General features: G+C 42.3%; 1 non-coding gene across 1 annotated transcript; it reads right to left on the bottom strand.

Annotated features, from left to right (window-relative positions):
* Positions 1–2,146: 2,146 nt before the first annotated feature.
* trnas-gcu (transfer RNA serine (anticodon GCU)) lies at positions 2,147–2,228 on the bottom strand. The gene has a single exon. It is a non-coding gene; the product is annotated as a tRNA-Ser (tRNA).
* Between the last annotated feature and the right edge of the window lie 14,295 nt (positions 2,229–16,523).

Below are 16,523 nucleotides of genomic sequence, written 5' to 3'. Positions count from 1 at the left end.
TTTTTTGGAAGTTGCAAATGACCTTAAAATACTGTAGTTGCTGTATGTAAACCCTAGATTGAAATCAATGAAAGTTATGCAGAGCAATGGCAAGGACATGTGTCGATCCCATCGAGACATTTAACAAAGGTTTTGTCAGGCCGAGTGGTCTCCAGGGCTTGATTAAGTGTGTTGAGCTGTCGGTTCAAATCCCACCATTGAGGTTGCCCTTGGTGAAGTTATTCTTCAATACCTGAATCTTATTAGTCACTCTAGGATTGCTCAGGGATTCTATTTTCATGTTGGGCCATGTAAGAGAGGAAATAACAAATGTTGTGTGATTAGGTTGGTGTTATAATCCACACATGCATTTCATCGCCTTCACCACTCAGATACCAAGTCCTGTGCTCTCGCTGTGGCAGTCAGCAATTTTACCAGTGTTTGTGAAAGTCCAAATCTTCCAGTGCCAAAATAAAGCACATCATTTGAATTGTTACACGATGAGATTCTAACCCATGCATGCAGAGCACAATGGATTAGCAGTCCATCGCCGTAACCACTCGGCCACCTCATCCTGTATTTTAGAAGTGGCAAATGACCTCAAAAAACTGTAGTTGCTGTATGTAAACCCTAGATTGAAATCAATGAAAGTTATGCAGAGAAATGGCAAGGACATGTGTCGATCCCATCGAGACATTTAACAAATGTTTTGTCAGGCCGAGTGGTCTCCAGGGCTTGATTAAGTGTGTTGAGGTGTCGGTTCAAATCCCACTATTGAGGTTGCCCTTGGTGAAGTTATTCTTCAATACCTGAATCGTATTAGTCGCTCTAGGATTGCGCAGGGATTCTATTTTCATGTGGGGCCATGTAAGAGAGGAAATAACAAATGTTGTGTGAAGAGGTTGGTGTTATAATCCACACATGCAGTTCATTGCCTTCACCACTCAGATACCAAGTCCTGTGCTCTCGCTGTGGCAGTCAGCAATTTTACCAGTTTTTGTGAAAGTCAAAATCTTCCAGTGCCAAAATAAAGCACATCATTTTAATTGTTACACGATGAGATTCTAACCCATGCATGCAGAGCACAATGGATTAGCAGTCCATCGCCGTAACCACTCGGCCACCTCATCCTGTATTTTAGAAGTGGCAAATGACCTTAAAAAACTGTAGTTGCTGTATGTAAACCCTAGATTGAAATCAATGAAAGTTAGGCAGAGCAATGGCAAGGCCATGTGTCGATCCCATCGAGACATTTAACAAATGTTTTGTCAGGCCGAGTGGTCTCAAGTGCTTGATTAAGTGTGTTGAGGTGTCGGTTTAAATCCAACCATTGAGGTTTCCCTTGGTGAAGCTATTCTTCAATACCTGAATCGTATTAGTCGTACTAGGATTGTGCAGGGACTCTATATTCATGTGGGGCCATGTAAGTAGGGAAATAACAAATGTTTTGTGAAGAGGTTGGTGTTATAATCCACACATTCATCGCCTTCACCACTCAGATACCAAGTCCTGTGCTCTCGCTGTGGCAGTCAGCAATTTTACCAGTGTTTGTGAAAGTCAAAATCTTCCAGTGCCAAAATAAATCACAAAATTTTAATTGTTACATGATGAAGGTGGGATTTGAACCCATGCATGCAGAGCACAATGGATTAGCAGTCCATCGCCTTAACCACTCGGCCACCTCTTCCTGTATTTTAGAAGTGGAAAATGACCTTCAAAAACTGTAGTTGCTGTATGTAAACCCTAGATTGAAATCAATGAAAGTTAGGCAGAGCAATGGCAAGGCCATGTGTCGATCCCATCGAGACATTTAACAAATGTTTTGTCAGGCCGAGTGGTCTCAAGTGCTTGATTAAGTGTGTTGAGGTGTCGGTTCAAATCCAACCATTGAGGTTGCCCTTGGTGAAGCTATTCTTCAATACCTGAATCGTATTAGTCGCACTAGGATTGTGCAGGGACTCTATATTCATTTGGGGCCATGTAAGAGAGGAAATAACAAATGTTTTGAGAAGAGGTTGGTGTTATAATCCACACATGCAGTTCATCGCCTTCACCACTCAGATACCAAGTCCTGTGCTCTCGCTGTGGCAGTCAGCAATTTTACCAGTGTTTGTGAAAGTCAAAATCTTCCAGTGCCAAAATAAATCACCGAATTTTAATTGTTACACGATGAGGATGGGATTCGAACCCATGCATGCAGAGCACAATGGATTAGCAGTCCATCGCCTTAACCACTCGGCCACCTCATCCTGTTTTTTGGAAGTTGCAAATGACCTTAAAATACTGTAGTTGCTGTATGTAAACCCTAGATTGAAATCAATGAAAGTTATGCAGAGCAATGGCAAGGACATGTGTCGATCCCATCGAGACATTTAACAAAGGTTTTGTCAGGCCGAGTGGTCTCCAGGGCTTGATTAAGTGTGTTGAGCTGTCGGTTCAAATCCCACCATTGAGGTTGCCCTTGGTGAAGTTATTCTTCAATACCTGAATCTTATTAGTCACTCTAGGATTGCTCAGGGATTCTATTTTCATGTTGGGCCATGTAAGAGAGGAAATAACAAATGTTGTGTGATTAGGTTGGTGTTATAATCCACACATGCATTTCATCGCCTTCACCACTCAGATACCAAGTCCTGTGCTCTCGCTGTGGCAGTCAGCAATTTTACCAGTGTTTGTGAAAGTCCAAATCTTCCAGTGCCAAAATAAAGCACTTCATTTGAATTGTTACACGATGAGATTCTAACCCATGCATGCAGAGCACAATGGATTAGCAGTCCATCGCAGTAACCACTCAGCCACCTCATCCTGTATTTTAGAAGTGGCAAATGACCTCAAAAAACTGTAGTTGCTGTATGTAAACCCTAGATTGAAATCAATGAAAGTTATGCAAAGCAATGGCAAGGACATGTGTCGATCCCATCGAGACATTTAACAAAAGTTTTGTCAGGCCGAGTGGTCTCCAGGGCTTGATTAAGTGTGTTGAGGTGTCGGTTCAAATCCCACTATTGAGGTTGCCCTTGGTGAAGTTATTCTTCAATACCTGAATCTTATTAGTCGCTCTAGGATTGCGCAGGGATTCTATTTTCATGTGGGGCCATGTAAGAGAGGAAATAACAAATGTTGTGTGAAGAGGTTGTTGTTATAATCCACACATGCAGTTCATCGCCTTCACCACTCAGATACCAAGTCCTGTGCTCTCGCTGTGGCAGTCAGCAATTTTACCAGTGTTTGTGAAAGTCAAAATCTTCCAGTGCCAAAATAAAGCACATCATTTTAATTGTTACACAATGAGATTCTAACCCATGCATGCAGAGCACAATGGATTAGCAGTCCATCGCCGTAACCACTCGGCCACCTCATCCTGTATTTTAGAAGTGGCAAATGACCTTAAAAAACTGTAGTTGCTGTATGTAAACCCTAGATTGAAATCAATGAAAGTTATGCAGAGCAATGGCAAGGCCATGTGTCGATCCCATCGAGACATTTAACAAATGTTTTGTCAGGCCGAGTGGTCTCAAGTGCTTGATTAAGTGTGTTGAGGTGTCGGTTCAAATCCCACCATTGAGGTTGCCCTTGGTGAAGTTATTCTTCAATACCTGAATCTTATTAGTTGCTTTAGGATTGCCAAGGGATTCTATATTCATGTGGGGCCATGTAAGAGAGGAAATAACAAATGTTTTGTCAAAAGGTTGGTGTTATAATCCACACATGCAGTTCATCGCCTTCACCACTCAGTCAGATACTAAGTCCTGTGCTCTCGCTGTGGCAGTCAGCAATTTTACCAGTGTTTATGAAAGTCCAAATCTTCCAGTGCCAAAATAAAGCACAGAATCTTCCTTGTTACACAATGAGATTCTAACCCATGCAGGCAAAGCACAATAGATTAGCAGTCCATCGCCTTAACCACTCGGCCACCTCATCTGTATACTGGAAGTGGCAAATGACCTTAAAAAACTGTAGTTGCTGTAATGTAAACCCTAGATTGAAATCAATGAAAGTTAGGCAGAGCAATCGCAAGGCCATGTGTCGATCCCATCGAGACATTTATCAAACGTGTTGTCAGGCCGAGTGGTCTCCAGTGCTTGATTAAGTGTGTTGAGGTGTCGGTTCAAATCCCACCATTGAGGTTGCCCTTGGTGAAGCTATTCTTCAATACCTGAATCTTATTAGTCGCACTAGGATTGTGCAGGGACACTATATTCATGTGGGGCCATGTAAGAGAGGAAATAACAAATGTTTTGTGAAGAGGTTGGTGTTATAATCCACACATAGAGTTCATCACCTTCACCACTCAGATACCAAGTCCTGTGCTCTCGCTGTGGCAGTCAGCAATTTTACCAGTGTTTGTGAAAGTCCAAATCTCCCAGTGCCAAAATAAAGCACAGAATCTTAATTTTTACACGATGAGAATCTAACCCATGCATGCAGAGCACAATGGATTAGCAGTCCATCGCCTTAACCACTCGGTCACCTTATCCTGTATTTTAGAAGTGGCAAATGACCTTAAAAAACTGTAGTTGCTGTATGTAAACCCTAGATTGAAATCAATGAAAGTTAGGCAGAGCAATGGCAAGGCCATGTGTCGATCCCATCGAGACATTTAACAAATGTTTTGTCAGGCCGAGTGGTCTCAAGTGCTTGATTAAGTGTGTTGAGGTGTCGGTTTAAATCCAACCATTGAGGTTGCCCTTGGTGAAGCTATTCTTCAATAACTGAATCGTATTAGTTGCACTAGGATTGTGCAGGGACTGTATATTCATGTGGGGCCATGTAAGAGAGGAAATAACAAATGTTTTGTGAAGAGGTTGGTGTTATAATCCACACATAGAGTTCATCACCTTCACCACTCAGATACCAAGTCCTGTGCTCTCGCTGTGGCAGTCAGCAATTTTACCAGTGTATGTGAAAGTCCAAATCTCCCAGTGCCAAAATAAAGTACAGAATCTTAATTGTTACACGATGAGATTCGAACCCATGCACGCAGAGCACAATGGATTAGCAGTCCATCGCCTTAACCACTCGGCCACCTCATCCTGTATATAGGAAGTGGCAAATGACCTTAAAAAACTGCAGTTGCTGTATGTAAACCCTAGATTGAAATCAATGAAAGTTAGGCAGAGCAATGGCAAGGCCATGTGTCGATCCCATCGAGACATTTATTAAATGTTTTGTCAGGCCGAGTGGTCTCAAGTGCTTGATTAAGTGTGTTGAGGTGTCGGTTCAAATCCCACCATTGAGGTTGCCCTTGGTGAAGTTATTCTTCAATACCTGAATCTTATTAGTTGCTTTAGGATTGCCAAGGGATTCTATATTCATGTGGGGCCATGTAAGAGAGGAAATAACAAATGTTTTGTCAAGAGGTTGGTGTTATAATCCACACATGCAGTTCATCGCCTTCACCACTCAGTCAGATACTAAGTCCTGTGCTCTCGCTGTGGCAGTCAGCAATTTTACCAGTGTTTATGAAAGTCCAAATCTTCCAGTGCCAAAATAAAGCACAGAATCTTCCTTGTTACACAATGAGATTCTAACCCATGCAGGCAAAGCACAATAGATTAGCAGTCCATCGCCTTAACCACTCGGCCACCTCATCTGTATACTGGAAGTGGCAAATGACCTTAAAAAACTGTAGTTGCTGTAATGTAAACCCTAGATTGAAATCAATGAAAGTTAGGCAGAGCAATCGCAAGGCCATGTGTCGATCCCATCGAGACATTTATCAAACGTGTTGTCAGGCCGAGTGGTCTCAAGTGCTTGATTAAGTGTGTTGAGGTGTCGGTTCAAATCCCACCATTGAGGTTGCCCTTGGTGAAGCTATTCTTCAATACCTGAATCTTATTAGTCGCACTAGGATTGTGCAGGGACACTATATTCATGTGGGGCCATGTAAGAGAGGAAATAACAAATGTTTTGTGAAGAGGTTGGTGTTATAATCCACACATAGAGTTCATCACCTTCACCACTCAGATACCAAGTCCTGTGCTCTCGCTGTGGCAGTCAGCAATTTTACCAGTGTTTGTGAAAGTCCAAATCTCCCAGTGCCAAAATAAAGCACAGAATCTTAATTTTTACACGATGAGAATCTAACCCATGCACGCAGAGCACAATGGATTAGCAGTCCATCGCCTTAACCACTCGGTCACCTTATCCTGTATTTTAGAAGTGGCAAATGACCTTAAAAAACTGTAGTTGCTGTATGTAAACCCTAGATTGAAATCAATGAAAGTTAGGCAGAGCAATGGCAAGGCCATGTGTCGATCCCATCGAGACATTTAACAAATGTTTTGTCAGGCCGAGTGGTCTCAAGTGCTTGATTAAGTGTGTTGAGGTGTCGGTTTAAATCCAACCATTGAGGTTGCCCTTGGTGAAGCTATTCTTCAATAACTGAATCGTATTAGTTGCACTAGGATTGCGCAGGGATTCTATATTCATGTGGGGCCATGTAAGAGAGGAAATAACAAATGTTTTGTCAAGAGGTTGGTGTTATAATCCACACATGCAGTTCATCGCCTTCACCACTCAGATACTAAGTCCTGTGCTCTCGCTGTGGCAGTCAGCAATTTTAACAGTGTTTATGAAAGTCAAAATCTTCCAGTGCCAAAATAAAGCATAGAATTTTAATTATTACACGATGAGATTCAAACCCATGCACGCAGAGCACAATGGATTAGCAGTCCATCGCCTTAACCACTCGGCCACCTCATCCTGTATTTTGGAAGTGGCAAATGACCTTAAAAAACTGTAGTTGCTGTATGTAAACCCTAGATTGAAATCAATGAAAGCAATGGCAAGGCCATGTGTCGATCCCATCGAGACATTTAACAAACGTGTTGTCAGCCCGAGTGGTCTCCAGTGCTTGATTAAGTGTGTTGAGGTGTCGGTTCAAATCCCACCATTGAGGTTGCCCTTGGTGAAGCTATTCTTCAATACCTGAATCTTATTAGTCGCACTAGGATTGTGCAGGGACACTATATTCATGTGGGGCCATGTAAGAGAGGAAATAACAAATGTTTTGTAAAGAGGTTGGTGTTATAATCCACACATAGAGTTCATCGACTTCACCACTCAGATACCAAGTCCTGTGCTCTCGCTGTGGCAGTCAGCAATTTTACCAGTGTTTGTGAAAGTCAAAATCTTCCAGTGCCAATATTCTGTTATTTGCATGTGGCAAATGACCTTAACTGGTGCCTCTAGAGACAAAACCTCTCTCATCGTCACTCAATGCCTAGGCTTACCTCCACTGTACTCACATCCTACCATACCCTTGTCTGTACATTATGCCTTGAATCTATTCTTCCACGCCCAGAAATCTGCTCCTTTTGTTCTCTGTTCTGAACGCACTAGACGACCAGTTCTTATCGCCTTTACCCGTACCATTATGCTACTCCTCCTCTGTTCCTCTGGTGATGTAAAGGTTAAGCCTGCAGCCCCCAGCACCGCTCTCATTCCCCAGGCGTTCTCATTTGTTGACTCCTCTAACCGTAAAAGCCTTGGTTTCATGCATGTTAAAATCCAAAGCCTCTTCCCTAAGTTTGTTTTATTCACTGCTTTAGCACACTCCACCAACCCTGATGTCCTAGCCGTGTCTGAATCCTTGGCCACCAAAAATCTTGAAATTTCCATCCCCATCTACAAAATTTTCTGAAAAGATAGAACTGCCAAAGGGGGCGGAGTTGCAATGTACTGCAGAGATAGCCTGCAGAGATATCATACCATCCAGGTCTCTGCCCAAAACATTCGAGCTTCTACTTTTAAAAATCCACCTTTCCAGAAACAAGTCTCTCACCATTGTTGCTCTCACCCCCCTTAGCCCCCAGCTGTGCACTGGACACCATATTTGAATTGATTGCCCCCCATCTATCTTCAGAGTTCGTACTGTTAGGTGACCTAAACTGGGACATGCTTAACACACCGGCCATCCTCCAATCTAAACTAGATGCACTCAATATCACACAAATTATCAAGGGGACCTACCAGGTACAACCCTAAATCCGTAACCATGGGCAACCTCTTAGATATCATCCTGACTGCTTCCGTAATTGGTCCGTGGTCAAACGACCACACCTCATGACTGTCAAACGCTCCCTAAAACACTTCAGCGAGCAGGCCTTTCTAGTCGACCTGGCCCGGGTATCCTGCCTGGTTGCTATTTAAAAGTGCTTTCTTCGCCATCTTAAAGAGGCATGCCCCATTAAAAAAATGTAGAACTAAGAACAGATATAGGTTATTGGATATTGGTTCACCCCAGACTTGACTGCCCTTGATCAGCATAAAAACATCCTGTGGCGTTCTGCATTAGCATCGAATAGCCCCCGCGATATGCAACTTTTCAGGGAAGTCAGGAACCAATATACAGTCAGTTTGAAAAAAATAGCCCTAGCTTTCCTAACAGAAATGTTCATCCTGTAGCAATAATTCCAAAAAGATTTGGGACACTGTAAAGAATTAGAGCACCTCCTTCCAGCTGCCCACTGCCAAGAGGCTAGCAACCACTGTCACCAGCAATAAATCTACGATAATCGATAATTTCAATAAGCATTTTTCTACGGCTGGCCATACTTTCCACCCGGCCAACAGCTCTGCACGCCCTGCAGTAACTTGCCCAAGCACCCCCCGCTTCTCCTTCAGCCAAATCTAAACAGCTGATGTTCTGAAAGAGCTGCAAAATCTGGATCCCTACAAATCAGCTGGACTAGACAATCTGGACCCTCTCTTTCTAAAATGATCTGCCGAAATTGTTGCAACCCCCAATAGTAGCCTGTTCAACGTCTCTTTCGTATCGTCTGAGATCCCCAAAGATTGGAAAGCTGCTGCGGTCAACCCGCTCTTCAAAGGGGGAGACACTCTAGACCCAAACTGTTATACACCTACAGTTGAAGTCAGAAGTTTACATACACCTAGGTTGGAGTCATTAACTTCTTATGGGCAGGTGGGACGGTAACGAAATACATCAAAATAAAGCTTAACTTCTTGTTAATCCAGCTGCTGTGTCAGATTTCAAAAAGGCTTTACGGCGAAAGCACACCATGTGATTATCTGAGAACAGCACGCCGCATACAAAAGCATGAAAACTTATTTCAACCAGGCAGGTGCAAAAAGTCAAAAATAGCAATATAATAAATGCCTTACCTTTGGTGATCTTCTTCTGTTGGCCCTCCAAAAGGTCCCGGATACATCACAAAGGGTTATTTTTGTTCGATAATGTCCTTCTTTATATCCATAAAAACTCAGTTTAGCTGAGAAGAAGTTAACAGATCACCGACTATTTCAAATCCCACCGTACCTTCTCCACTATGCAATCTGGTTTCCGAGCTGGTCATCGGTGCACCTCAGCCACACTCAAGGTCCAAAACGATATCATAACCGCGATCGATAAAAGACAGTACTGTGAAGCCGTCTTCATTGACCTGGCCAAGTCTTTCGACTCTGTCAATCACCAAAACACACCGCAGGACCTTGGTATGCTTCTTACAAAGCCACTCCTTCGTTGCCCGGGCGGTGTGTTTGGGATCATTGTCATGCTGAAAGACCCAGTCACGTTTCATCTTCTATGCCCTTGCTGATGGAAGGAGGTTTTCACTCAAATACTCACAATACATGGCCCCATTCATTCTTTCCTTTACACGGATCAGTCGTCCTGGACCCTTTGCAGAAAAACAGCCCCAAAGCATGATGTTTCCACCCCCATGCTTCACAGTAGGTATGGTGTTCTTTGGATGCAACTCAGCATTCTTTGTACTCCAAACACGACGAGTTGAGTTTTTACCAAAAAGTTATATTTTGGTTTCATCTGACCATATGACATTCTCCCAATCTTCTTCTGGATCATCCAAATGCTCTCTAGCAAACTTCAGACGGGCCTGGACATGTACTGGCTTAAGCAGGGGGACACGTCTGGCACTGCAGGATTTGAGTCCCTGGCGGCGTAGTGTGTTACTGATGGTAGGCTTTGTTACTTTGGTCCCAGCTCTCTGCAGGTCATTCACTAGGTCCCCCCGTGTGGTTCTGGGATTTTTGCTCACCGTTCTTGTGATCATTTTGACCCCACGGGGTGAGATCTTGCGTGGAGCCCCAGATCCAGGGAGATTATCAGTGGTCTTGTATGTCTTCCATTTCCTAATAATTGCTCCCACAGTTGATTTCTTCAAACCAAGATGCTTACCTATTGCAGATTCAGTCTTCCCAGCCTGGTGCAGGTCTACAATTTTGTTTCTGGTGTCCTTTGACAGCTCTTTGGTCTTAGCCATAGTGAAGTTTGGAGTGTGACTGTTTGAGGTTGTGGAGAGGTGTCTTTTTTACTGATAACAAGTTCAAACAGGTGCCATTACTACAGGTAACGAGTGGAGGACAGAGGAGCCTCTTAAAGAAGAAGTTACAGGTCTGTGAGAGCCAGAAATCTTGCTTCTTTGTAGGTGACCAAATACTTATTTTCCACCATAATTTTTAAATAAATTCATTAAAAAAATCCTACAATGTGATTTTCTGGATTTTTTTTCTCATTTTGTCTGTCATAGTTGAAGTGTACCTATGATGAAAATTACAGGCCTCTCTCATCTTAAAGTGGGAGAATTTGCACAATTGGTGGCTGACTAAATACTTTTTTGCCCCACTGTATATACCGTTACACATGCACTTATCACATAGTATTCCATACATAAATTAAAGGTCATGCAACCTGAGTTGAAACCTGAGTGAGGTGCACATGTACATAAACAGATACATGTGCAATATATTCATGTGTTGGACACTTGATACGGTCACATGATTTTGTTGTGGTATGGCACAAAATAATGTTACGACCACATATCACAATTAATTGTATATATCAATATTTTACTAAGTGGATGGTCTCTACAGAAGGTGTAAACAGTACAGCCAAATGGTTCGTTGCATAGTAGGAATATCATAAATAGGTAGTGTCAATATAAATAACATACGGTACAGTATGTACAAGAACAATATCAGTGATAGACGAGGTAGTTATATGCATACAATCAGGGGTAAAGTGGCTGAGCAGCAGGACAAAAAAAAAAAACGTACGTGAGTGTGTTAGGAGAGAGTCATGTGAATAGAGGCACTGCAGATCGTGCTGATGACTGGTCCGTCCAAACCACGCATGAACAAGGGAATCAATATTCAGAGAGACTGTTTCTGTCCTGCCTTTGACTTTGGTGCAGGGCATGTAATGTCCATAGTCTCTTCATTGCAAAACTCCCTGATCTTCTCAAAAAGATCAGTTTGTCTTGCTGTGTCCAGTCCAGGTGGTGCTTGTACAGGCAGACCATCAACGGGCAGAAGGATGCTAAGCAGCTGAAACCTGGTTCCGAAAGTCCGGACGCTCCTTGGCGACAACACCAGGCTCCAGAGCATCAAAGCTGTAAAACAGGGAATAACAACAACAACAAAAAATCAAAAGACACAACAACCCTGCACACCATTAATTCACCTCCCAAGTTTAGATAAGAATAACCTCATACAATGAAAATTGTTTTACCTGAAGTGCTGGTACTGCTTGATCTGTGGCAGCAGCCTGAAGTACGGAGTCAGGTGTTGTTGCCAGCCATAGCTTTCCACCAGCACCGTACCAGCCTCCAGTCCAACCAGCTCTGGGATGTTGACCTGTCACAGTGCTGTCCTTCACAACACCAGCAATCTCAGACAAAGTGTTCACTCTGTTCTTTCTGAAGCGCTTCTTGATGAGGTCGAAGCACCAGCCATGGGCAAACTTGGTGTGGCCTGTGATCAGGAAGTGAAGGTCCAGATTGTGGTGGAGGTTGTGAATACCATTGCACAAACTTGTTCTTGTTTTGGCCACTGCAGTTCTCACAATTCAGGTCCACACGTGTTTTCCCAACTCCGTAGTTGAAGAAATGGTGCCTGTAGTTGATGACAGTGCTGCTGCCTTTGCTTGCTTGGGCCAGCTCTCTTTTTAATGACTGGTGGATTAGAGTCAGGTGGGTTCTACTGATTGATGCTGACAGACAAATTCCAGATACAAATATTTTAGCATTATTTTACAATAAATGCAAAAAAACTGGCATTCTGCTTTATCACTGCACACAGTTCATACAGGGAATGTTAGCTACTGTAGCTAACAGTAAGCTTTAACTAGCATTACAATACAGATTTGCTAGCTATGACAAAATTAACTTCTTTGGGGTAGTGGGCAGTATTTTCACGTCCGGATGAAAAGCGTGCCCAGAGTAAACTGCCTGCTACTCAGGCCCAGATCCTAGGATATGCATAGTATATTTGGATAGAAAACACTCTGAAGTTTCTAAAACTGTTTGAATGATATATGCGAGTATAACAGAACTCATATGACAGGCAACAACCTGAGAAAAAAATTAACCAGGAAGTGGGAAATCTGAGGTTTGTAGGTTAACTCTTTGCTTATCCAAGATACAGTGGAAATGGGGTCATGTTGCACTTCCTAATGCTTCCACCAGATGTCACTTTTCGTTCGTACTTTCCGCTGGATCTCTTTGGATTGATTTGTCGTTTGAGCGCCGTACTCAGATTATTGCATGGTTTGCTTTTTCCGTAAAGTTTTTTTTTTAAATCTGACACAGCGGTTGCATCAAGGAGAAGTTGATCTAAAATTCCATGTATAACGTGTATTTTCATCAACATTTATGATGACTATTTCTGGAAATTGATGTGGCTCTCAGCAAAATCACTTAATCTTTCATGTGCCTTAATATAAAACTTACACGTTCGAGAAGGCATTTCTGCCAAAAAAAAATGCATTTTGATAAAATAAAAATGTACGTTCAAAAGGCTCTCCTGTAAAGTCGTGATTTGCGACAGACGCCTAGTTTCCTGAATCAGGTCACAAAGTAACCCGTTTTTCCCCACGTACAAGTCTCTCACCTGAGCCCTACCACTATTCTGCCTGGTCCATTTCTCCCACCAGTACAGCAGGAGCATGAGAGAAGTTTGAATGTTCTCTCTCCATACTCACTCCACATGCGTGGTCTCAGGACTCATGGCGCACTCCTGCTGCCCATACCCAGGTTACAGATAGGAGTGTTAAAAGTCACTTTTGCATTGAACGCCTTGGTTCTTTCTTCAGCCGGTTAGGAAGGGGTTTAGGTTCACACTGTTCGGTTCAATTATCTCTTTCATTCATTAAGATACCATCTGATGGCCCTCCCGAGTGGCACAGTGGTCTAAGCTGTGCCACTAGAGATTCTAGGTTTGAGTCCAGGCTCTGTCGCAACCGGCCGCGACTGGGAGGCAGCGCACAATTGGCCCAGCGTCGTCTGGGTTAGGCCAGCAGGGATATCCTTGTCTCATCATGCACTAGCGACTCCTGGGGTGGGCCGGGCGCAGTGCACACTGACACGGTTGCCAGGTGTACGGTGTTTCTTCCGACACATTGGTGCCGCTGGCTTCCGGGTTGGATGGGCATTGTGTCAAGAAGCAGTGCGGCTTGGTTGGGTTGTGTTTCGGAGGACGCATGGCTCTCGACCTTCGCCTCTTCCGAGTCCGTACGGGAGTTGTAGCGATGAGACAAGACTAACTACTACCAATAGAATACCACGAAATTGGGAAGAAAAAAGGGCTGACAAATACAACAAAAATAGATACCGTGTCACATTTGCCATAACTTGAGTGAGAACAGAGCAAAACAATCAGTTTAAGACACTTTGAATCTGGAAATCCAGACCATCCATTATGATAAATTATATTCTCAATACCAATATCTCTAAGACAAAAGTCAGAGTATAACATGCGGTTACTGTTGAAACCATTTTCAAAATTTAATCATACTCCCTTTTTTTTACTGGCCACCTCTCTGAAGAGTTACCAGATCAGGGCGTTAGTACCCCAACCCAAGGGGGAGTCCCAACAATCCAGCAGACCCAATCTGGTGAAATTCGTATTGAAACAAAGACAAAAATTAAGTCAGCAATACACATGTCACAATCCATTTGGAGTGACTGTCATCCCTTAACATATTTTTCCTTCTATATACACAGACTGAACAAAGTACATTTGTATATTTACCCGAAGACCATGCCCCCAGGTACCTGGTAATTTTCCCTTCCAACACATGATTCAAAAACATGTTACATAAAAAATAAACCAGTTCAAATAACCAATCAATTTAGAATTACAACTCTTGATAACCCCATAAGGAAATAATCTCATAAAGTAATGGAAAAATAGAACAGAAACTGGTGTTTCTCATTCATTATATTATAAAATCCCACCTGTTTCGATCATTTCCTGTGAGATTGGTGAGAACTGATCAGAAAGTCAGGATACTGGGCATTCGACACCATTAAATAGTTCCTTTCCTTGTCCTTCAGAAACCATTTAAAAAACATGTCCATCCTTCTGCATACCCAATTTAAAAACAAATTGAAAAGACCCCACAAAATGAATCCCGCGGTATTAACACCAATAACAAATATTCATACCTGGTGAGTTGTGTGTGCATGCTAGTGTGGTAAACCGTAGGTTAAAACACACATGAACAGGCCTTACTTATCTGGGAACTCTGTTTATGGCCTAATCCACATTTATACCTAACTGCTGAAAACCAGTTTCGGGGAACATTCCAACGATAGATAATGAAACCCCCTCCTCTTCCGGAAAAGAAAGTGTACATTGTTAGCATTCACTTTGCTACATCTTAAATCAGCAATCCAAAAGTATTAATTATAAACCAACCATGATAATGGTAAATCCACTGTCCTTACTCTAATCATTAAATGTTTGTTTTAATCCACCCAATCATTTATGTATCCTTTATTTAGCATCTACTATCCTTATCTCGCAACCGAGTCTAATGTTGCCGTGTCTAACTGTTCACTGGTCTCTTTTCCCCATGATTCTCCATAACCACAATGTTCATGAACTAAACAGTTTAAAACTTAATTTTAGATTTTGTAACCCTAATGCTTTTCTCGTGACTCCTATCGCCCACTATAAAAATCTATTTCAGAATAAGACATAAAATGTCTGAGATTAAACCCCTCCCCAAAGTGTTCTGAGTTTGCAAGGAGTGTTTGGCCAGATCATTTGACTTTTTTTGCCTCTATAGAATCCATCCCCCTGGCCCCCATTTCACCTAGATTCTTCAACCCAAAATACTTTTTCCTGTAGCAAATTCATCCAGTTTCTCATAAGGAATCCACAATATTTGATCCCAGGCATATATCACTTTTCAATACTACGTCTCCCTTCACATAGAAACTGTATCTTCAATGGACCACTATCAATCTATCCGAGGCCATACACCACTGTGTGAAAGTTCCCTGTCCCGTTACTTTCAGGAATGTATGCTGCTGTTTTGACAAAGATGCAAAGGCTTGCATCTCAGCATACCCCCGAATGCAGCGGGTTCAGTGGTCTCCATTACAGGTCGACACTCATTCTTCCATTGACCGATAGCCCCACATCTAAAACAGGGAGCTAACCCCTTGTGCCTTGGAAAGGGTAGCAAACCAGTGCTCTTGCTGTTTCTTTGTCCTACCGTAGCAATTGAGACCCCTTTAAAGAAACTTGTTGAAATCGGACACTGTGGTGGGATTAACAAGGCTTTACGACAAAAGCATACCATGCAATTATGTTAGGTCAGTACCTAGTCACAAAAAAAACAGCATTTTTTCCAGCCAAAAGAGAAGATTCACAAAAAGCAGAAAAAATGAATCACTAACCTTTGATGATCTTCAGATGGCACTCATATAACTTCATGTTACACAATACATGCATGTTTTGTTCGATAAAGTTCATATTCATATGCAAAAATCTGTTAACATTGGCTCGTTGTTATGTTTTGCCTCCAAAGCATCCAGTGAAAGTGCAGAGAACCACATCCATTTACAGAAATACTCAAATGTTAATGAAAATACAACATATGCATGTAATTAAAGATATACTTCTCCTTATTAATGCAACCGCTGTGTCAGATTTCAAGAAAGCTTTACGGAAAAAGCACAACATGGAATAATCTGAGTACAGCGCTCAGAGACCAAAACAAGCAATACAGATACCCGTTATGGAGTCAAAGTCAGAAATTGCATTGTAAATATTAACTTACCTTTGATGTTCTTCATCAGAATGCACTCACAGAAATCCCAGTTCCACAATAAATGTTATTTTTGTTTGACGAAGTCCATAATTTGTCCAAATACCTCCTTTTTGTTCAGCATTTAGTACAGTAATCCAAATGCGCAGGCACAAGGTCCAGACAAAGCCAAAAAGTTATATTATAGTTCGTAGAAACATGTCAAACGATGTATATAAATCTTCAATAATGTTTCAACCGGAGAATTCCTTTGTCTTTAGAAATGTAAGGGAACGGAGCTAATTCAAGGGCCATGACTCAATCAGCTCTCATTCTCTCCCACTTCACAGTAGAAGCCTCAAGGTTCTAAAGACTGTTAACATCTAGTGGAAGCCTTAGGAAGTGCAATATGACCCCACAGACACTGTATATTGGATAGGCCAAGACTTGAAAACCTCAGATTTCCCACTTCCGGTTTGGATTTTTGCCTGCCATATGAGTTCTGTTATAATCACAGACATCA

The sequence above is a fragment of the Oncorhynchus clarkii genome, chromosome 33, assembly GCF_045791955.1.
Source record: "Oncorhynchus clarkii lewisi isolate Uvic-CL-2024 chromosome 33, UVic_Ocla_1.0, whole genome shotgun sequence".
In the NCBI taxonomy this organism is placed as follows: Eukaryota; Metazoa; Chordata; class Actinopteri; order Salmoniformes; family Salmonidae; genus Oncorhynchus; species Oncorhynchus clarkii.
Note: the sequence above shows the minus strand (reverse complement) of the source record. Positions and strands in the feature narration are given on the sequence as shown.